The following is a 24,546-nucleotide window of genomic DNA, read 5'->3' on the forward strand; positions in this document are numbered from 1 at the left end:
CTATTGTGGATTAAGAACTACTTCTTCTAAAAGTTGCTTAATTGAAGATTATTAGTCTATTATTATTATTATTATTATTATTATTATTATTATTATTATTATTATTATTATTTGGTTATTTTACGACGCTGTATCAACATCTCAGATTATTTAGCGTCTGAATGAAATGAAGGTGATAATGTCGGTGACATCAGTCCGGGATCCATCACCGAAAGTTACCCAGCATTTGCTCGTACTGGATTGAGGGGAAAACCCCGGAAAAAACCTCAAGCAGGTAACTTGCTCCGACCGGGATTCGAACCCGGGCCACCTGGTTTCGCAGTCACACGCGCCAACCGTTACTCCACAGGTGTGGACCTTAATTGCAGATGAAATAAATGTACCTTCTTTCCAGGATTTCATTTTTTTATTAATCTTGATAACAATATGCAAGACTTGGCTGCATTTATGTCCTCAACCTTCAGTCTTGACTGTGACATTATGAAAAAGCGGCAAAGTTGCATTAGAAAAACTCACGGCAATGTGCAAAGATCGTTAAACCATATTAATAATTAAACTTAAAATCCGGGGATATCTGGGGACAAATAGGACGGAGTTACGCAATAATAGACCAACCGACAATTTGAAAAAAATGAGATATTTGCACAAAACTGTTGATGGGACACTAATTTAACTCGGAAAAAAAATCAAGAATGCGATATTGAATTTTGCTGCTATTTATAAGCAAAAATTCGTTTATTGCATAAAATTCATTTATTTATTTTGCTTTGAAATATTAATTCAATTGCTGATCTCTTGTCAAAAATCGGTTAGCCTTTTTTGGTATTATTTGTGCTATTTTTTGTAATAGTATGAATGTTATAATACTTCTTGCATAAAAAGTTTTATAAAAACAGATTTATTTCAATGGCCAGTATCTCGAAACAGGTTTTGGCGTTTGGTCTCTTATTGCGTAACTCCGTCCAATTATTAAATCAGGGGACATCTCGGGAACGAATTCTGTCCCGGGATAAAAAAAAAATAAGCAAAATTTGGGGACTGTCCCCGGAAAATGGGGACGTCTGCTAACCTTATAATATAATCAACTTTCGCAAGTAGAGGGAATACCCTAGCCATGTGGAATACTCGGCGATGGGCCATTACTGAAGACAACTCAGTACATACACAAGGCAAGGACACACCCGCAACCTACAGATGAGAGATACATGTCCGCTTCTCTATTGAGTTCCGATCCGGGATTCAATTTTTACGAAAGCAAAAACTTGAGCTATAGAACTTTGTACAATTCGCCTTGCTCGTAAACATGAAGACGTGCCCCATTTGACGGTCGTATAAGCAGCGGTCTGCCGGCAGAAAGGCGACATTCTTTACTGACAGTTGAAAAAAGAAAGCAACATATACGAAACAGGGACGAGTGGAGGGATTACTTTCGGTAGATTTGCCATGGCAACACATTGGTGAGTCTATAAGCCACCGCAGGAGGCCGTGGTTGCGCCTGGAGTATAGATCTGCAGCCATACAGCAGTTATTGTTGTGTTATACGTTTTTATGACGCAATAATTGCAAGAAGGGAGCGCCAGGGGAACTATACAAAGAACCCTCGCACTATAGTAGCGTTCCTATTCTGGAGCGAATTTTAACAAGGCCCCCTACCATCAGCTACGTTATTTAATGTTTACATGAGTAAAATAATCTCAGTATGGTGTGTGATACATACTAAAGACGTTTTAATACAAAATTATGCACATTAATGGGATAATCCAGGACTTTATGCCCTAAATACCCATTAAATGTGTCCAATTATTATTTAAAACTTTTCATATACGATTTGTCAATAATTAAGAAGTCTTACGTACTTACATAATATGGCTTTTAAGGAACCCGGAGGTTCATTGCCGCCTCAAAAAACCTGCCATTCGTAATTAAGCAGTCTAAATTAAGCAATCTAAATGAACGAAATTACGTTTTATATAGTGATTAAAAATAGCAATTTACTCACAGAGACTACAAGATTAGGTAAGCATAAGATGTTCAATTGCCGCGGTACAAAAAACATTTCAGTTTTAACCTGGCCATAACTCACGGTTCACGTCATGAATGACGTAACGACAGTCGAACAAGCAAACGTTCTGATGGGGGCAGATAAAAAAGTTTATTTTTTTTTCTTCCACCATGTTAATAATGTCAAAAGAAGTGCTTATACAAATTTTGGCCACTCGACCGCAATTACGAGGGCCCTAAAAAATAAGTTCGCCAGGGGCCGTTAACAGAAAAAAAACACAATTTCATTGGACAAATTTATTGGAAGAAACACAGCAATTGTTGAGCTATTTTTCAACATATTTTCCATCGGAATCGAGACATTTCTCATATCATGGGATCGACAGAGAGGTGCAGACGCAGTCAAACTCTGGTTCCGATCCCAGGCGGCTGACTTCTCCGACATAAAAATTAATCCCATGGTATGACAAAAATGTCTTAATTATAGCGGGTAATATGTTGACAAATAGCACAACAATTGCTGTATCTGTTTCAATAAATATTTCCATGCAATTGCGCCTTTTTCTATAAACGGCCCCAGAGAAAATCACTTTCTGGACGGAATCGTAATTGCGGTCGAGTGGCCAAAATTTGTATAAGCACTTCTTTTGACATTATTAACATGGCTGAAGAAAAAAATTTACCTTTTTTTATCTGCTCCTATCAGAACGTTTGCTTGTAAGCACAGCTGACTTAATATCCTCATGTTGTGGTATAAATTTCTACATTTAATAATGATACTAACACTTGCATCATAGCTTAGTGGTATAAGGCACTTTTCTTTCTTTTCTTTTTAGTTGGTTATTTAACGACGCTGTATCAACTACTAGGTTATTTAGCGTCGATAGTATTGGTGATAGCGACATGGTATTTGGCGAGATGAGATTAAGGATTCACCATAGATTACCTAACATTCTCCTTACGGTTGGGGAAAACCTCGGAAAAACCCAACCAGGTAATCAGCCGAAGCAGAAATCTAAAGCATTATGCTGAGAGGCCTTGCCACTTCAGTTGACACAGCGCTGACTACGATGAATATAGACCCGGGTTCGAATTCTGGTATTGGTGGAGTCATATTTGCGATGGACAAAGCTAAGATTTCTAAGAGTTTATCTCGGGGTTTTCCAGTTTTCCTTCATAATTCTACCGCCATCTAGCATCTACCCAAAAGGATGCGGCGTGATGTAGTATTGACAGATGGAATCAGTCTGACGAGGCGTAGTGCTCTTTCGTGGGGATGAAGGGGTGCTGTAGTGGGACTTCATCGGGCCCTTGAGCCTACATGGCTCAATCGACAGATGGCACCATATAGCTGAATCGCAACATCTACAAAGAAAGACGGCGTTCGTACTCAACAATCATTTCTAAATAAAGCAGCTTTAAGGCACAAGCTGTCTCGGGCTGCGGTACTAGCCTTCGGGCTTCTCCTCCGTACAAGCAAAATAAATAAATAAATAAGTAAATAAATAAATAAATAGAATAAAATAAAATAAATAAAATAAAATAAATAAAATAAAATAAAAAATAAATAAAATAAAATAAATAGAATTAAATAAATAAAATACATAAATAAAATTAAATAAATACATAAAATTAAATAAATACATAAAATTAAATAAATAAGTTAAATTAAATAAATTAATTAAATTAATAAATTAATAAAATAAATAAAATTAAATTAAACAAAAATAAAATAAAATAAATAACATAAAATAAATAAGCTAAATAAAATAAATAAATAAAATCAAATTAATAAATTAATTAAATAAATAAATAAAGTAAATAAACAAATAAAATAAATAAATAAATAAGTAAATAAAATAAATAAAATAAATTGAATAAATAAATAAATAAAATAAATAAATAAATAAAATAAAACTGTGTTGTATCAGGGATACATCGGCACATAGAATACGTCGTCCAGTTCTGGGAATTAAACTACAGTTGTGTTGGTTTAAAGGTTTTATTTTCGTTTCGGTTTACAAATCGAGAGTACGCGTGTAACTTAAACCGATGTTCAATTGTTTCGTTGATTTGTGACTCATAAGATGGCTCTGTTTGTGGCAATGCCTACGCTGTTTCGGCTATCAATTAACAATCCGTTTAGACGTCCATGACTGTGATTGCCACAGAACCAGATCGTCAAATCTCGACTTACCAAAGTCAAAATCAAAGTTTCAGAAGTATTGTCTAAGAATAGGACTTTCAACAAAGTTAAACTTTGCTACAAAATTCGACTCTGGAAGTCTTCACTCACAGTCACGTTTATGAACATGATCCTACATGGTTTTGCATCGTAAAGAAGTTGTTCCCGTGCCAAGATTTATGCACAGAATGATAAAACGTACATAAAAATGTAACGAACTTACAATATTGCCAGAATTTATTTCTACTAAGGCAATTTTTTTTTTACTGCTCAAAAGATAATATAAAGAAAACGTATTCATTTCTGTCTCCCGTACATTATCTCCAAGTCTGTAAAAGTAATTTCGTTACACCCTATATACTGCTCTTGAACTTCAGCTTCTGATTGTCCTATTGTCACGCGACAAGCAAAATGAAGCTTTTAAATAAAATTGTTCATATAATTAAAAAAATACAACAATTCCGAAACTAAACACAAAACTATAAGAATTACGCAAATAAAATCGCTGTTGTAAAGTGCCAGGTTTATGGGTATCTGCACCGAGTCATAGATGCAGGCCATCCAAATTTTCGAAGCTATATATCCGCTCCATTATCAGGGAAGGAGGGAAACTATATATTGCAGACGTTATCTAAATATCAGCTCCTTCTCTCTTTGTATCTAAGTTTATGATATGATGCAAATATACAAAAGTCTCCCACTACGAAAAAGTGAAGTCCAAAATCAAACATGTTGTTATCTTCTGAGATCACATAGGCCTATCACTGTGACGGATGATAAATCTAAAACAAATCATAGAAAAAGTTCTGTACTTACGTTGTCTTCAAACTGCAGCCACTCTACCCTATGAACAAAAGAAAAAAAAAACATTACTATTTTCGTTATTAATTACTTACTATATAAGTATAGTATAATCCCTGATCACATTATAACAGACTGATCAGCGTAATGGACTCTCAAGGAAATTGTAATATTTATACATTGCAACGATTTATTTCACGTCGTACTGGATAAAATATTGTATGCCACACGGGACTAGTAGAAATTATCACCATCGGCTTGCGCCTCGTGCGCTAAATATTCCACTCGTGAATAAAATCCTACTTTACTCTCTTGTAGCATAAACTATTATTCTAATAACAGTCTGTGGTTCAACAGCCGCAGGAAAGTAAAGATATATCTGTCTACATCAAGGAGAGGTAACATCATCACGATCATCACAACAATCACCATCACCATTACCAGTATCACAAAAGCACCAATAGTGTCACCAACTCTATCATTATCATTAGGGCTCCGAAGTTGGTGATATAAAGATCAGAGAAAAATTACCTATAAAATGACCTATAATTTCCGAAATAATGACACAATTTAAAAAATGACCAAGATTTTAATAATAATAAAAACTCCTCCCTATTTAAACTGACGTCACGAGCTCATATTTGAAATGCCCAAGGTTCCCTGGTGAAAAATCACCAAACGAACTGAGATAAAAATGTTCACCTTGCAGAACGTTCTCGACTTTACGCATTGACTGGTATTCAATGTTTTTCCAACACATTTTCATCTTCTAACTTCTTGTCGAATTTTCCTACACATTTTTGGGGCAAATCGCAATATAGCGAATGTAGAAGCTCCGCCCACGACCCCTTCCACTTTTCCCCTACTAGCTCACCAGACACTCTACGTGATAGGCGAGTGTTGTGTCGAATGCATATTTCATGTGGGTGGAGATAACTTCCCCTACTGGCGTTCGCTATATTGCGATTTATCCTCATTTGCAAATGTTCTTCGATACGAAAATGTCTTATTCATGCAGGAGACTTCAGAATTTTTTTTCTCCATTTCACACGAGGTTGTTAACTGGTAGAAATTTTTCACGCAGTTTTTCACATACTCTGTGAAGGTCATGAGCCATCATGTTACGTGAACCATTATTATGTTTAATTGCCATGCCCACTTTTACCATATATCTGGCTGCATCTGCACTTACTTTAATTTCACACAACTTCCATCTGTGGAAAATACATCGTCACCAAACTCAGTCATTAACTGTCGCAAAGAGGTTTGTCTGCTTTGTTTCACTTTCGGTATTTGTACGTCTTCACTTGTGAGATACAATAATATGCTGACTACGGGTAATGCGGCTGTACTATTTGTTCTGTTGCGTTGAATGGGAGGGATCACGTAAGGCACGTGATCAGGACTCAAGGTTGATGCAACCACAATGAAAATTCCTGCATGATCCAATCGAATTGTGTAAGCAATCTGCAATCGAATATAGACTACGGGCACAACGTAAAAAAGATCGTTAAAAAGCAGAAACCTTTATGGAAACGGGGATTCAAAACGATTTGAGTGTTAAGGGCGATACACCTAAAAAGTGAGATCGAATCGTATTCAATACGGATTGTGTTGCATGAAAAGCATATCGTATTCAAAACGATTTCAATACGCTCGTCATTTGTTTGACCTGTCCTCTGTTTTGCCAAGAACGAGCGCAATTCTGTATGTTGAAAATTCGTATTTATTACACCTAATATTTTGTATTTTCCTGAAAGTCATTATTGCCATTCTATATTAACAGCCAGAATATTGAGTATGCTTGCGCCTCATTTAGAAAACGCAACGTTGTTTATAGCCAAGGCCTACAGGATGACCAACATGCTAAGATGTGGATGACATGTTAACCAACATAATTACTTTCGAAACTTCAGACCACCACCACCACCACCACCACCACCACCACTACCTACTATTATTCACCTTCCGTATTTAGATCGTTTTCAATACGTATCGATTGCATGAAAATAGGAATTGGGGATCATATTCAATACGATAAGCGTAATCAAATCGATTTGAATACTTCATGAAAACGTAGTAATAATATCTAAAAGTCTAAATTACGCACCGTAACACATTTTCATATCCAATTTTAATTTATGCAAAGAAAACGCAGAGTTGTGTTAAATATCGATATGAAGGGTACACGGGAATAACGATCAAGGTCCATTTTAGAAAGTTTCGAGAAAAACGAATTTTAAAGTTTAAGCACTTAATACTTTGTTATGTGTGTATTTAATAGAAATTGACGTAGTGGAATGTCAAGAACGATGATTTCTTATTACTAGCTAGACCACATGATAGTACTTCTTTTCCACTATAAGATAGCATTATTAACTCAATTTCGATTTTTGATGCACCTTGATCGTTTTTCCCGTGTACCCTTCATATGAAAGTGCAGAAAAATATCCGGTTATAGATATCAGGTGCTATTCTGAACCCAGATCCGCCGGAATTGAAACCGTGGCTAAAAAAGTGTTTGTTCCTTAATTTCCAGACTTCTTGCAATGTTTATATACACATGCATTTTATGCCAGAGAAAAACATGACGATAAAACGTAGAGTCGTAGAGGGTCTACGAGTACTGTGCGACAAGGCAGAGAATATCCAGACCGACTCTTAAGGAGAGATCTGCAGCCCGCAACACATCCTCACGCCACTCAAACAATAAAGCGAGGAGCGGCCACTTCAAAATCTGCTGCTCTTGTTTCTTTCTATAACGGGTAATAAAGCAGGCCCCCCGTCTATAACAATAAACTGTAGTGGCAGGAAAACCACCCCGGTTTATAGCGCCCCCTCCCCTTGCAATCAGTAAATGTGGCGTAATGAATAGCGCCCTGCTTTCAGCTGGAGGACTCGGCAAGGCGCGTTCCTAAAACTGACGCAACGCGAAATGCCAACTCAGAACCAAGTGACTGCATGAAAAGAGGGAAGAAAGTGATGTCGTTGCCAAGGTAACCATCATTTCCAGTAATAATCGTTGCCAAGGAAACTTCTGTCACTACAGTTGCCAAGGAATTCATTCGCGTCACTACAGTTGCCAAGGAAACCATGAAAGTAACGATAGTTGCAAGGGAAACCATTCACGTCACAATCATTGCCAAGAAAATATTTAAACCACAAATTATTAAATTATAGCTAAGGAAACCACTCATGTAACAACAGTTGCCAAGGAAACCATTTCAGTCATTATTGTTGTTATGGAAACCACTGACATCACATTGAAGTCATTACTGTTGCATTTTCATTGTAATCGTTGCCCAGGAAACCATTAAAGACACAATTGTTGCGAAGAAAACTACTAAGGCCACAACCGTTGCCAAAGAAGTCATTAAATCACAATAGTTGCCAATGAAACCTCTCACATCTCAACAGTTACAAGCAAAACATTTCAATGAGAATGACAAAAAGAAAAAATCTTGTCAGATCCTACACACACGATATTACCGTACATGTTAAAGCGCGTGTAAGGAAAATAATATAACAATTACAAAAAATGTAATAAAGAATTTATGAAAATAAACTTTGAATATCGAAAAAGTCAATAAAATCTTTAATTTTCCCTTATAAATTGCTTCATATGCATAGGTCTATAGTAGGCTATATATTAGAATACGTAAATGATATTTTTTGTGTGTTTTTGTCAGATGCTTTTCCAATTCACTGCGGGCTGAAGCAAGGAGATGCACTATCACCTTTACTTTTTAACTTTGCTCTAGAATATATTAGAAAAGTCCAGGATAACAGGCAGGGTTTGGAATTGAATGGATTTCAGCTGCTTGTCTATATGGATGACTGAATATGTTAGGAGAAAATCCACAAACGATTAGGGAAAACACGGAAATTTTACTTGAAGCAAGTAAACAGACAGATTTGGAAGTAAACCTCGAAAAGACAAAGTATATGATTATGTCTCGTGACCAGAACATTGTACGAAATGGAAATATAAAAATTTGAAATCTAGCTCTGAAGAAGTGGAAAAATTCTAATATCTTGGAGCAACAGTAACAAAAACAAATTATATTCGGGAGGAAATTAAACGCAGAATTAATATGGGGAATGCCTGTTATTATTCGGCTGAGAAGCTTTCGTCATCCAGTCTGCTCTCAAAAAACCTGATCTTTAGAATTTATAAAAATTGTTATAATACCGGTTGTTCTGTATTGTTGTGAAACGTGGACTCTCATTTTGAGAGAAACAGAGGTTAAAGTTGTTTGAGAATAAGGTGCTTAGCAAAATATTTAGGGCTAAGAGGGAAGGAGTTACAGAAGAATGCAGAGAGTTACACAACGCAGAACTGCACGCATTGTATTCTTCACCTGATATAATTAGGAATATTAAATCCAGACGTTTGAGATGGGCAAGGCATGTAGCACGTATGGGGTAATCCAGAAATGCATAGTGTGTTAGTTGAAAGGTCAGAGGGAAAAATACCTCCGGGGAGACCGAGACGAGGATAGTAGGATAATATTAAAATAAATTTGAGGGAGGTGCGTTATAATGGTAGGGACTGGATTAAATTTTGCTGAAAATAGGGAGTGATGGCGGGCTTATGTGAGGGCGAAAATGAACCTCCGGGTTCTCGAAAAGCCATAAGTAAGTTATTTTATTATTAATTGGTTATTTAACAACGATGATCAACTAGTAGGTTATTTAACGCCGATTAAGTTGGTGATAATAAGATGGTATTTGGCGAAGTGAGGCCGAAAATTCGCCACAACATTACCTAACGTTCGCTATACAGTTGGGGAAAACCTCGGAAAAACCCAACCAGGTAATCCACGAAAAGCAGGAATCTTATCCACGAGCGAGCGCAGCTCCGAATCAGCAGAAAAACGCGCTACCTCCTGAGCTACACCGGTGGCTGTGTGAATTGTTATTAAATGCAGGTAAAGATGCTGACCGATGCACAATTATCAAAGAACACACAAAATCTGGTGGTGACGTAGCCTATATAAGAACTGTTTCTGTCCCCCCAGTCGGTAGCGTACAAAATAAACATGATGTGAATGTGTTCGCTTTCGGGTCCTTCTTTGCGAGAGAGAAATGATATGAATTTCAAATGATTATATTCAACTGAAAACTCCTGCATGCAGGCTCTCCACACATCCTTGGGGAATACAGTATTTGCTTAATACCCAACTCTAATATAAAATGCTGTTTTTACTCTGCTTACCGTGCATGTACTGGAGGCTTGAATTTAATTTCTTGCATATGTTGAATGTAAATAGAGGGCTTATCTCTATTTAGAGTTTTTATTTCCGGGCGTATTACAGGATAGCAGTTCCCTTAAGTGAAGAACTACAGAAGCCTCTTTCACAAAGGCATGGACTACAAATTACAAGTTATGTTTTTGGAAAATATGTTCCACAAAGGAATATATTAATGGAGTAAGTGACATGGAAGAAATCAGAAGTGAAATCACGTTACAGTTTTTACCTTAATTTACTGCAATCATAAGTTTCCTCGAAGCTTTCAGCTTGTAGTTCTGTTTTTGCAAGCGTTCGGCACGGCATGCACTCTTCAACTTAACGGAATGATATACAGGGTGTAACAAAAAAGTATGTTAAAACGTCATGGAAACATTCCTCACATGCAGAGGATGAAAATATATTGTACGAACATCGATGCCGAAACGCTTTATTTTCTTGTTAAGGTAAGCGTTCACTACATCGTAACGCACGCATCGAACGAATCGGAAAAAGACTATCTTTGCTGTAATTGTTATGTAACCGCGTTCACTACATCGTATCGGACGCATCGCCTCTCGGCAAATCAGTCCACGTTTCTCGGATGGACAACTTTTCCGATGCGTGCGATCATGGCCTTCTTTAATAAATCAATTTTAATTGGTCATCTGTTACTATTATGTTGTGCCATGTTCAGTGTCGCGCCAAAATGGCAGACAGAAAACTTATTTCGCGTGTAGAAAATTGCGAAGAATTATATACTGTAATTTGAGGCATTCCCATTACAGTAATCAAGTCGTTTCTTGCAAATATATTATGTAACCAATATTTCTTCCGTTTCTTCCTATTCAATTAAGACGCATGAAGCAATTACAAATTCTTATTCGCTAACAGACGTAATTAATAGACCTAACCTCAACTCCTTCGCTTTCAGTAATGTCAATATCGTACGACGTCATGTTTTATACAGCCGTTACAGTGAACGCACTGCACTTAAAATATCCGTTGCGTGCGATTCGTACGAGCAGTGCGATACGATGTAGTGAACGCTTACCTTTAGAGCTCTTTTTCTACAACTCTGCTTAGTTGTACAAGGTGGGGAAAATAAAACTGGCCCAGAAAATCTGTAATACTTACACCTGACATTGCGCACCAACACCAATCTTGAGATTATGCAACGGCTCTTCCAAGTAATCATGGGGATTTACTGATGCATAATGGCGCATGTTCTGCGAGTTAACATACCCTGACAGGCTGAACCAGGCCTTACCTGAAGAAATGAAAAAACGGAGGATCCAAAAGTCCTGATTCTACTTTACTGAGAAAGCACCGGCAGAACTCAACACGCGAAGGTCCGTATTCTTGACCCTTACGACTGACAAAGCCGAGTATATAATCAATAATATAATTTGGATTCTATAGTGAAAATTTCTCTTCAGTTAAATAACTGGGCAGGCAATGTTGAAATTAAAAAGTCTGCTTCTTTGTTATTTTCTCACCAATCTTCTGAATCACCAACCAACGAAGTTACGCACTGCAGTCAATGTATTGTGATAGAGCTGTACAATAAGCGGCCCGTGCGTGCAGCGTGCAAACTAATCTGCAAAGCTAATCATAATATGCATTTCATTCAGACTTTTATCTCTGATTTCAAATAAATGAGTCGCGTGCTGCACCTTAAACAAGTGAAAAATGTGAATCGCATTCCTCCACGGCCAACTTCTCAACATGCAACATTCAAACTAGTAGCGTTTCAATTTTGTATACTTTGGGACTTTTTGAGTGAAAAACTTAAGCATAATTCACTGACCGAACTGTGAGAGTAATAATAATAATAATAATAATAATAATAATAATAATAATAATAATAATAATAATAAAAATAGAAGATTATACTGATTAGTGAGCGAATAAAACATGTAGGTCTACATGATAATAGTAAACTATAGAAACTTGAAGATATCAATCCGACCCTCCCTAATTCATTTGTGCATCCAGAAATCCATTCACGCTACCTATCATCTAACTGTAAGTTCATCCATCCAATTATTCATATATGCATCCGCCTGCCTGCCTGTCCATCCATTCATCCACTGATTCTTGCATCCACAACATCAATCCGTCCTCATTTGATCCTCTACACACACACCCAACCATTCAACCATCTATCCATCCACACATCCAAAACGTCTGTACATTTAACGTCCATGCATCCATCTTTTCAACCACAAAGCCAACAGTTTGTGTATACACCTATACACCATCTACGCATCCGTCCTTCTGTGTATTTATCTATCCATCTACACATACTGTACTCCAATCAGGAGAAAGTCTCAGGGGAATGAGACGCAGCGGGGTAATGCTGTGAATGAATGTTGATGTCATAAGATCACACATGTGGGTGCACGTATCTCTATTGGCTAACTCTCACAGCATAAACGATAACACTGATACACACATACTTATACTACCCTAGTTACAAAATTAGATTACTGTTAATCTCCTGGTCTTTTAATCCCTCCATACAGAAAATAACATATGCAGGAGAGCGCATGGTTTTTAAACTGACGTTATAACGGTAATATTATCTATCTACTTCGCTCCAATAGATGATGCAATAGTAAGCACATTCCTTTCACGGTTAATCTCCTGGTTGGAGAACAGTACATCCGTCCATTTATCCATTCACCCATCCACTATTCACCGGTTTGTCTATTCATCAATCTATAAACACATTCAATAGCCTGTCTATTCATCCATCCATCCATCCATCCATCCATCCATCCGTCCGTCCACCCACTCATCGAACCACACACACATACCCTTTTATATATTCACATTCCATCTATCCTTCATTGAAATGTTTGTGTTCAACAGTACATTAATCAATCAATCAATCAATAAACTAATAAATAAATAAATCGATAAATGAATACATAAACAAATAGATAAATGAATAGATCAATGAATGAATGAACAAACAAATGAATACATCCATTCACACAACCAATAGTCTATGTAGGCCTACTTATTAATCTATATATCCATTCTTCTATTCATTCATTCATTCATGTTTCTGTCTATTCATACATTCAACTACAAACTCACCCGTTTTGATGATTCATCCATCCATCCATCCGTCCATAATCTACTGTTTATCCACCCATCTACAGTATATCTCCATTCACTTATTTATTTATTTAAAGCTTATTTATTTATCCATCCATCCATCCGTTCACCCATTCATCCATCCTCCATCCACCAATAATGTTATGCATCCATATGTCTGTCCGTCCGTCCGTCCATTCATCCATCCATCCAACCATCAATCCACCTGAATAGCCATTCACCTCTTTTCCCATCTATCTGCTTATCCATCCAACCACCCACACAGGCAACAGTATGTACAGTAGCTATGTTCATTCATACATGGAACTACACATGCATTTGTCTGTCTAGTCATCTACCTGTTCACTTAGCGGTCAGTGTATCCATCCCCGTACACATCCATCAGCATTGGTCTGTTTATGTTCATTCCATTCCATTATCGACCGGTCTATTAATCCATTCGTCTGTCCATTCAATGTATGTACCCAAAAGTTCATTCAAATATCCATCCATCCATCCATCCATCCATCCACCTACCCACCCAATCCATCCATCCATCCATCCACCTACCCACCCAATCCATCCATCCATCTATTTGCATGTCTGTCAGTCCAGGCATCCGTTAATATACTCATCAATTATCCCCTCTACTCATCCGTCCACCAATCCATCCTGCTTGTATTTCTGTCTTTCGATTCATTCATCAATTTCCGTCACACTATGTGAAATATTTCGCTATAACTTACGTGTAAATATAGATTGGCTCATATTCTACACACAAGCCCGGACAAAATTTAAAGAATTGAGAATGATGCTCATCATGATTAAGATGATGATGATGATAATAATAATAATAATAATAATAATAATAATAATAATAATAATCATCATCATCATCATCTGCATTACGGTATGGACCATAAGATCCGTTCCACTCCAATCAAATCAAAACTGGTCCCGCCATCTTTTTGTGGGTCTTCCTGGGTTTCTTCTCCCACGGGGGTCGTGACTGTATATTGTTCTGGTAATTGACGTTTCTGGCATGCGCTGTATATGCTCCCTCCAATTGTTTTGATGTCTTCTTATTATATCTATAATATTGTGCATTTTTAATTCGGATCTAATGTCTTCACTTCTCTTTTTATCAAATAGTGTATAGCCAGCCACAAACCTAAAAAATTTCATTTCAACAGCCTCAATTCTTCTCTCGTCTTTCTTCCTTAAAACCCAGTTCTCACATCCATACAGTAAAGCTGGTAAAGCCATCACTTTGTAAAACTTTAGTAATGTTTCTTTCCGAACTTTCCTACCTAAAGTTCGACGTATTGTTCCACAAAAATAATTAAAAGCATTTAGCTTATCATCTATTTCTCAGCTCTTGTTATAAGTGACGTTGCAGCCTAGAAATTTGAACGTGTTCACTTGTTCTATGGTTTTATTGTTTAGTACAATTTTTGTTCTGATTGGATAAGATCCTAAGAATGCCATTACTTTTGTTTTATCTGTGGAGATAATCATATTATATTTACTGGCAACTTCATTCAATTTAATAATTGCTATTTGCAGATCATTTTCGTTACGGCTGACAATTACTTGATCGTCTGCAAATAAAAGTGCTGTAAAATTTACATTGTCAATATTAAAATGTTTAATCTTCTCAAACCAAAGTCTTGTTATTTCATCTATATATATATATTGAAAAGAGTGGGTGAGAGAGGGCACCCTTGTCGAACTCCTTGGTTTATTTCGGCCATTTTTTTTGTGCTATCTTGTATTTTAATCTGTATGACATTATTTCTGTATAAACTCTGTATCGTTTTGATAAGGTGTGGAGGTACTCCTCTATTAAATAGTATGTCCCATAATAATTCTCGGTCTACTCTGTCGAAAGCCTTCTCGTAGTCTATAAAAGCGAAATATGTTGGCAAATTAAATTCGCGACGTTTTTCTATGAGTTGGGTGATAATAAATAAACAGTCTACATATGACTTGCCTTTTCTAAAACCATGTTGTGCATCCAGTATCATGCTATCAGTTATTGGATAGAGTCGTTTTTCTATTATTCGTGCATATAATTTGTAACAAGTATTTAAAAGACTGATGCCACGATAGTTTTCGCATTTATTTCTATCTCCTTTTTTATACAAAGGACATATTTGACCTACGTGCCATTCATCTGGTATATAATAACTCTGCCAGCATACATTAATGAAATCCAAAATTCTTCTTTTCATTGTATCAGGTGCATACTTAATTAATTCTATATTAATTCCGTCGCTTCCTGGAGATTTCTTATTTTTGCTTGAAGCGATTGCTTCTTGTAGTTCTTCTAAAGTGATAGGATCTACATTATCATCCGTTTCTTGTACTATTATGCATCTATCTTCTACACTGGTCCAGAGATGTTTGTAGTATTGTAGCCATTCGTCTTCAGTTATTGAGTTCAGTTTTAACGTATCTTTATCTATTTTATTAAGGTGTTTCATAATGTTATATGCCTTATCTTGTCTTCCATGGGCATCATGTTCAATTTCACTTATATATCTGTCCCAACTGTTTCTTTTAATTTTTCTTACTTTTCTTTTCACTATAGCTGATTTTCTTTTATAGTCAATTTTCAATTCTACTTCATTTGCTGAACTTATCATTTTTAAGTAGGCTTGCTTTTTATTTTCGATTATTTCTTTTAATTCTTCATTCCAAAATTTTAATCCTCTATTGTTATTTCTTTTCTTCCTTCTTCCGAGAGCCTCTCCTGCTGCTTTTGCTATTATTTCTTTGATATTGTTCCATTCAAGATTTATATTATTACTTTTCGGGGTTATATTTATGTAATTTTCAAGTCGCGTTTCATAAAGTTTGCGAATACTATGATCTTTGAGAAGGTTTACCTTAAATAATGTCGATTCAGTTTGTTTTTCTTTTCTGGAGGATATTTTCTTACATTTCTCATATATTGCAATTTTGGCAACGACCATGAAATGGTCAGATGATATGTCTGGGCCTCTAAATACTCTCACATCTTGATTCGTGGGCCACATTTTCTTATTTACTATAACGTAGTCTATTAATGTTGAGTAACCTCTTGCTGACCATGTGTATTTGTGAATTTTTTTATGTCTAAAGAAAGAGTTTGTTACTCGGAGTTCATTATGTGATGCAAACTCTCTTAGTTTATAACCGTTATTATTTATGACTTCTTCTCCTTCTGTACCAACTATATTTGTTATTGGGATTTTGCCAATTCTTGCATTTAGATCCCCAGCTATAATATAATAATCATTTTTATTAATTTTGTCAAGTAATTTTTGCAACTCTTCGTAAAATTCTTCAGAATCTTTATGTCTACCTTCTTCTGGAGCATATACACCTATTACCGTTAGATATCCCCTTTTTATCTTTATTCTAATAGTGAGAATTCTCTCGTTTATAAATGTATATGAATGGATTTTGTTTTTCCAAAATTTATTTATTAGAATGGCGACTCCAGCAGACGCTCTCTTTCCTTGGGGAACTCCACTATAAATCATGTCATATTTGTTTAATTCTTTAGAGCCTTTGAATTTCTTCTTAGTTTCTGTAATAATGGCAAAATCAATATTCATGTTGTATAATTCATGTTCTAATTCAATCTCTTTATTTGTCAGACCGCGTACATTCCAAGTTGCCAGTTTAAAAAATCTATCAATTCCAAGTTTTCAATTCCTGTTCCTTGCCTTAGTCGTTATAGGTAAATCAGTCCGGCTAATATTTGATTGGAGACTTTGAGTAAGGTAATGTCCCCTAAAGAGGTTACTAACCCCTTGTAGGGTAAGATCATGATGGGGTTGCCATCTCAGAGTACATGATCATTACTCCCTGTGTACTAGCCCCATCAGGAGGGTTGCCTCTTCCGCCAGTTTCGCCATGCTGAAGGTCTACTTCTCTGCCGATTCTGCCGTTGAGATTTTCGCCGTAACCCTGGCAAGGAGCCCTCACAAGGTACTATCAGCCGGAGCCAGCTGAACCAAGGTTTTTTTACAAGGTGTTACTCCTTCCCCTCCTCCTTTTTCATCCGGTCTTGGGACCGGCATTGGCGGAGCTTAATAATAATAATAATAATAATAATAATAATAATAATAATAATAATAATAATAATAATAATAATAATAATAATAATAATAATGTGGTAATGCAAGTAATCCATTTCTAGATTCTGGGACACGAAAAGATTTACCATTCCTGAGCGGTAGATTAAAAATGAGGTTCACAATATGATATCCGCCTTTAGGCTACCTTCCTCCTAAGAGCTCACTAAGTTACTCTCAAATAGGCTGCAATCAGGAACATGCTCAGCATGAACGTCAGACTTATCTCAGTAACAAAGAGCGATTGCGATTCCGCACGAGCGCTACTGTTCCGGGCGCGGCGCGGCGGGGGAGAGAAGTTCGCAGTTCACACCAGCTGCTAAATGAACCAGCCACACGTGAAACGCCTCCATCACCAAGACGTCGGCACTAATTGAATATAATATAGGCTACATTTAAATGTACAGAAAGGTTTGTGTTTACAGTCAGGGACAACATGGTACGACGGGCTCTCAACAAGGAGGAACGGAATTCAATTTCGGATGTAGGCTTATACAGTAAAATTGCTCAAGGGCTAAACGGCATATGGAAATGTTTTCTAGCAGTATATTGGATTACCGGCCATTCTAACAACAATGTTCCTACAGTCCTCTTAGAATACTTAATCGATTTCATAGCTTAAAAGTAATATTAATTAAATAAATGCATTAAAAATCTTACACAGAGTCTCTGAACAGCTTAAGATATATAGTTTACATGAGCGTAAAACAAAGAATAATTACAATTTCAGTCAAAATGTTATCATATCTGAACAGTATGTGTAGTTTAAAATGAAACTGAAAAAAAAAAATACATAATAAAAATTGTATAAAAATCTATGAATTGTCTGTGTAGTGAGAGAAGTGAAACAAAGAATTATTACAACTACAGTTAAACTTTCTTCATCTCTGTATAGCTTGTGTAGTTTAAAATGGATATGACACAAAGAATTAGAATTATTATAGTGAAAATTTTATCATTTTTGAGTACCTAGCCTATGTGGTTTAAAAGGGACGTGAAACAAAAAATTACAACAGTTTACATGAGCGTAAAACAAAGAATTGCAATTGCAGTGACATTTTGATCTTAACTGAATAGTTTCTATGGTTTAAAATGGACGCGAAAAAATAATTACATAGTAAATATTGTATAATACTCGTATAAATTGCCTGTGTACTTTAAAAGAAACGTGAAACAAAGAATTACAACTACAGTTAAACTTTCTTCATTTCTGTATAGCTTGTGTAGTTTAAAAAGTACGTCGTGAAACTAAGGATTAGAATAATTATTATAGTGAACATTTTATCATTTTTGAGTATATAGATAGATAGATTTATTGATATAGTTCACAAAAGTACAAAACTTAATAATTTAACAAAAGATCTACATACAAATGTAGTTCTACATAATAAATATACAATTTCCTAAACTAATTAATCTATCGCAAATCTCAATAATTTATTGGTTCAAACTTGCACTTACGCATTTTTGAGTACCTAGCCTGTGTAGTTTAAAAGGGACGAGAAACAAAAAATTACAATTATAGTTAAAAAATATATATATATGTGAACAGCCTATGTAGTTTACATGAGCGTAAAAGAAAGAATTACAGTTGCAGTGGCATTTTTGACTTATGCGAATAGTCTGTATAGTTTAAAAAGAATGTGAAAAAATAATTACATAGTAAAATATAACGTATAATCTATAAATTGTCTCTGTAGTTTGAAAAGGAAGTGAAACAAAGAATTACAACTACCGTTAAGCTTTCTTCATGTGTACCTCGTGTAGTTAAAAAAAAGTGAAACTACGAAGTATAATTATTATTGTGAAAATTTTATCATTTTAGAGCAGTCTTTGTAGTTTAAAAGGGACGTGAAAAAAATTACTATTAGAGTTAAAATTGTATCAATCTCTGACAACTTGTGTAGTTTAAAAAGGGTATGAAATAAGAATCATTACAATTATTACAGTTAAAATTATATCGTCTCTGAATATCCTATGGAGTTTAAGAGAAACGTTGAATAAAGAAATGCAATTATAAAGTTACAGTCTCCGAACAGCCTCCGTATTTTATAAAGGACATTACGTGAAGAATTACAACACCCATCTTATCGCTTCAAATAACTTACGTAGATTGAATGGGACGTTAAATAAAGAACTACCAATAACTATCAAATTATCGTTTCTGAATATCCTATGCAGTTTGAAAGGGGCGTCAATTAAGAATTGCAATTATCAAGTTACAGTCTCCGAACAGCCTCCGTATTTTATAAAGGACATTACGTGAAGAATTACAATTACAACTGCCATTTCATCCTCTCCAAATAATTTCTGTAGACTGAAGGGGACGTTAAATGAAGAGCTACAAATAACATTATTAAATTATCGTTTCTGAATATCCTGTGGAGTTTGAAAGGGACGTCAATTAAGAATTGCAATTATCAAGTTACAGTCTCCGAACAGCTTCCGTATTTCAGCAACGACATTACATAAAGAATTACAATTACAACTGCCATTTTATCCTCTCCAAATAAGTTATGTAGATTGAAGGGGACGTTAAATAAAGACCTACAAACAAATAACATCAAATTATCATTTCTGAATATCCTGTGGAGTTAGAAAGGAGCGTCAATTAAAAATCGCAATTATCAAGTTACAGTCTCCGAACAGCCTCCGTATTTTCGCAAGGGCATTAAAAAAGAATTACAACTGCCATCTTACAGCCTCCAAATAATTTGTGCAAATTGAAGAGGACGTTAAATAAAGAACTACAAGTAAAAATACCACCTTATTGTCTGTCAATAGCTTCTACAGTCTATAATCTTAGTACTTAAACATTATGTATTATAATTGCAATTATTTTATTGCGTCTAAACAGCCTCTGCACGTATACTAAGCGCAATCACAATAATTTTCTTTGACTTTTTTGATATTGTTGAAGGTATGAGAATGTAAAACAGGATTTCGCCAAGGACTTTGGTTTCCAATGAATTGGTTGCACCTTTGCCCCTTTTAGTTTACTGTTACCTCAAGTGATTAGCGTTTGTAAATTGAAATGTAACATTAAACGTCAGTCTACTGCTGTTACAGAATACTGTTTGAAGACTGTACGGGGTATGACTTACTGTACGCCTACAGTGTTCCACCTTCAGCTACCGGTATGTATTTTCGTGCGCGGTGTAACAACACATCCAGAATTCCAGATGCAGCCTGCAGGCGCACATGCGAGGGAAGGTTATAATCACATTGATCAGCCAGCATTGTGAACTGCATATATGCTACGGGGCATTCTACATGGAAGCAAACATAACCTATTAGCTTTACCAGGCAGTGATTGGTTCTGATTAAATTACCAGACAAGAATTTAGAGAAGTAGCAGCACTTCCAAAGTGGCTGCAGTTCGGAATTTCAACAACCTAACTCTAGTTAAGAGCCCAGCAGTGTATTTCAGAGATCCGCATTTCATCTCAAATTCAGGTTCTTCGTTTTTATTTTCAGATGCTCCAAATGAACACATGACTAAATGAAGGTCCCATACCTAACATTTTTCTATAAACTACACTTATTATTTTCTCAACTGAGGAAGTGATACTTCTAGGGATTAATTAAAAAAAAATTGCTAAACTATTAGTTCTCAGAATCCCTGATATGGAAAAAGTGGTTTTGAACACTGTTGCCAACTGTTCTAAAATCTGAACTCTGGTGAGAAGGCGCGGCGAAACGTCAAAGAAGATCGGGAAAGTAGTACGTTTTTACCTTTCAACCATTTTTATAATAGTAATAGTAATAATAATAATAATAATAATAATAATAATAATAATAATAATAATAATAATAGTATTATTATTTTCCCTGGCAGACTTAAGGCCATTAGGCCTTCTCTTCTCCTCTCTTTCTGTAGAATAAAATCGTAAAATAATAGGTACGTTTCCCCCTCCCCCCAAATATTGGCTAATTAGCTGAACTGTTGCAAGTGTAGTTTCATTTAAATGCAGAAGCATAAAAGATTTTCTTTATGATGGACGATATAAACAGCTGAAAACTCCAAAGAAATTTCTTTATGATAGGCGATATAAAAAAAAAACAGTTTAAACCCAACACTTAGGCCTGATTCACTTGGAAATAGTTTTCAGGAGTCAAGTGCTTGAAGCAAGTCGACTTTCCTTCAACTTTCCCGTGTGACATGGTCGAGAAATTTAAAGAAATAAATATCAAAAGTCCTTCAATAACTGTCTATTCAAAATACAAAATATTACATAGGTTACATGAACGTATCTTTGACTAGCGCTTTCGCTATTATAATAGCATCTTCAGATCAGACTTGCGTGATATTAAGCTTTTCATATAAAGACATAGATGGACAAGTAACATCGAAATGTGTTAAGGTACATGACGTGAGGATATAAAAATACAATGATAAGAAAAACAAGTAAAATTTGACTTATGAACAGTCTAATATATATATATATATATATATATATATATATATATATATATATATATGACAGTTAAACCTTCATGAGGTCTCAAAAATTAATACATAAAAGTATTTGGAGTTAAAGCCTGCAGAAACATGTGTGCAGCTTATAGATCAAAATTTGTTTAAAAATTGAAGCCTGCAAAATATATATGCAGCTTTTAACTGTCTGTGTCTCAATTTTAAGCTGCATATATGTTTTGCAGACTTCAATTTTTAAACAAATTTTGATCTATAAGCTGCACACATGTTTCTGCAGGCTTTAACTCCAAATACTTTTATGTATTAATTTTTGAGACCTCATGAAGGTTTAACTGTCATATATAAATATATATATATATATATTAGACTGTTCATAAGTCAAATTTTACTTGTTTTTCTTATCATTGTATTTTTATATCCTCACGTCATGTACCTTAACACATTTCGATGTTACTTGTCCATCTATGTCTTTATATGAAAAGCTTAATATCACGCAAGTCTGACCTGAAGATGCTATTATAATAGCGAAAGCGCTAGTCAAAGATACGTTCATGTAACCTATGTAATATTTTGTATTTTGAATAGACAGTTATTGAAGGACTTTTGATATTTATTTCTTTAAATTTGTTAACTTGTCGGACCAACATGCCTTTCAAATGGTCGAGAAAGTCCAGTTGTGACTTAGCGGACAAGCAGAATTGGAATTGCCGACTCGTCAACTTTTGTGGCCACTTTCCCATCATGTGACCAACTTGATCCACCACTTTCCGCGTCTGAATGCTAACTTGTAGCAACCTGCAAGCACAGAGCATTTGTCGTGTGTGTGTGTGTGTGTGGTTTTAGGCTATTGTCGAAGTAAATTAATAATGAGCGCCCCTATGTGGAATTCCAATGATATCATAAAGTTTTGGGAAGTGTATGAGAGATACGAACAAAGAATACCTGAATAAAAACAAGAGGGACTTATTATTTCAGAAACTAGCCAGTGAGCTCATGGAACAAGGTTTCGAAAACATTGACGTAGATGTAGTTCAAAAAAAGTTAAAAACCCTTAAAACAGTGCATCGCCAAGAACTAAAAAGTCGAAAAATAAAAAAAATGGAGCTAGGACTGAAGATTTATATCAGCCTAAATTCGCCTGATTTGGAAAAGCAGATTCGTTTTTTGATATAATATGTAACTGCTACCAGGACTTCTACATCAACTTTGGTAAGTCATGTTATTACAGTTTCAATTTTATTGTTGATTAAAATCGTATCTTACTTAGGCCTACTTACTTGCTTATGGCTTTTAGGGAACCCGCGGGTTCACTGTCGCCCTCACAAAAGCTCGCCATCGGTACCTATCCTAAGCCAGATTAATCCAGTCTCTACCATCATATCACATCTTCCTCAAATCCATTTTAATATTATCTTCCCATCTACATCTTGACCTCCCCAAAGGTTTTTTTTCCCTCCGGTCTCCCAACTAACACTCCATATGCATTTCAAATTCGCTCATACGTATAACATGCCCTGTTTCATTTTCATTTCATTTATTATATTCCATAGATCTTACACTAGCAATGAAGCTCTAAGATGTGGAACAAGTCAAAATTTTACAAGATTACAATTACAATTTTTACAAACTATTTACAATATTTTACAATTTTTACAATTTTACAATTTTCTACAATTTTTTTACAACATTTTGGCGAGATGTAGTGAGATGAGGTGAGGCCCGAGGATTCGCCAAAAGATTACCTGGCATTTGCCTTGTAGTTGGGGAAAACCTCAAATGTCTGGATATATATAAATAAAATAAAATAAATAAATAAATAAATAAATAAACAAATAAATAAATAAATAGATAAATAAATAAATCTTTAAAGGGAAAGTTTTTCCTTGCTTTAAAATCGGTTACTTTATGATGCTACTACAACTGTTCGGATATATAACGTCGAAAGAGTTTGTGACAGCGAGATGATATTTTGACGAGAATTTGCCATGAGATTACGTGACATCGGCATAATAGTTGGTGGAAATGTTTGGGAAAACGTCAATTAGTGATCAACAATAGCAGGATATCAACTCACACCTGAGTTTTAGCGCTTGTTAATCTAACAGCAAGTAGCATAAAAAGCGCATTTACTGCTTCGTACGTCTTGTGGTCATAAATTGACGTTCTTAGGTAGAGTGAAACAGCTAAAAATGGCATTAACTTAGAAACTTTCAATGCTGACTAGCATAGTCGGACACCCCATAGGAAGACGTGAGGTGATGGGGAAGTATGGGTTGAAGGACGGCAGAGAAAAAGGTAGCACCATGAGAAAACCTGACCCAGCATGCCCTTATCAAACGCAGTTTCCGTCAGAATTTGAAATGCGAACAATACGATTAAGTAAATTCCTTGAACCGCTTTATAAAGGAATTCAATATCACTCGAAATCAATTCAGAAACTGCGCAAGGAGCAGCTATGAATTCGACAGTTCACTTAGGATGCTAGGAAACGCCCCCTCGTTGCGTCATTGCGGCGGCCTTCATTCAATCGATTATTGATTCCATGGAAACAGATGCCGTCGTGAGGCTGCCGTGCCAATGCATTTTAATTTCTCATTATTATACGAAGAAGATAGGAATTATTTTCGTACTCCAGAAAAAAAATTGCCACTAAGA

General features: G+C 35.6%; 1 protein-coding gene across 4 annotated transcripts in view; it reads right to left on the reverse strand.

The window, feature by feature from the left end:
- The window catches only part of bsk (mitogen-activated protein kinase dJNK), a 952,253-nt gene that overhangs the window by 354,728 nt on the left and 572,979 nt on the right, over positions 1 to 24,546 (reverse strand). For all 4 annotated transcript variants that reach the window (XM_069843975.1, XM_069843973.1, XM_069843977.1 and 1 more), the window contains one exon: positions 5,003 to 5,030. The gene's annotated coding sequence lies outside the window, so the exon portion shown is untranslated. The remainder of the gene's footprint in view (positions 1 to 5,002; positions 5,031 to 24,546) is intronic.

The sequence above is a fragment of the Periplaneta americana genome, chromosome 13 (genome assembly GCF_040183065.1).
Source record: "Periplaneta americana isolate PAMFEO1 chromosome 13, P.americana_PAMFEO1_priV1, whole genome shotgun sequence".
Lineage (NCBI taxonomy): Eukaryota > Metazoa > Arthropoda > Insecta > Blattodea > Blattidae > Periplaneta > Periplaneta americana.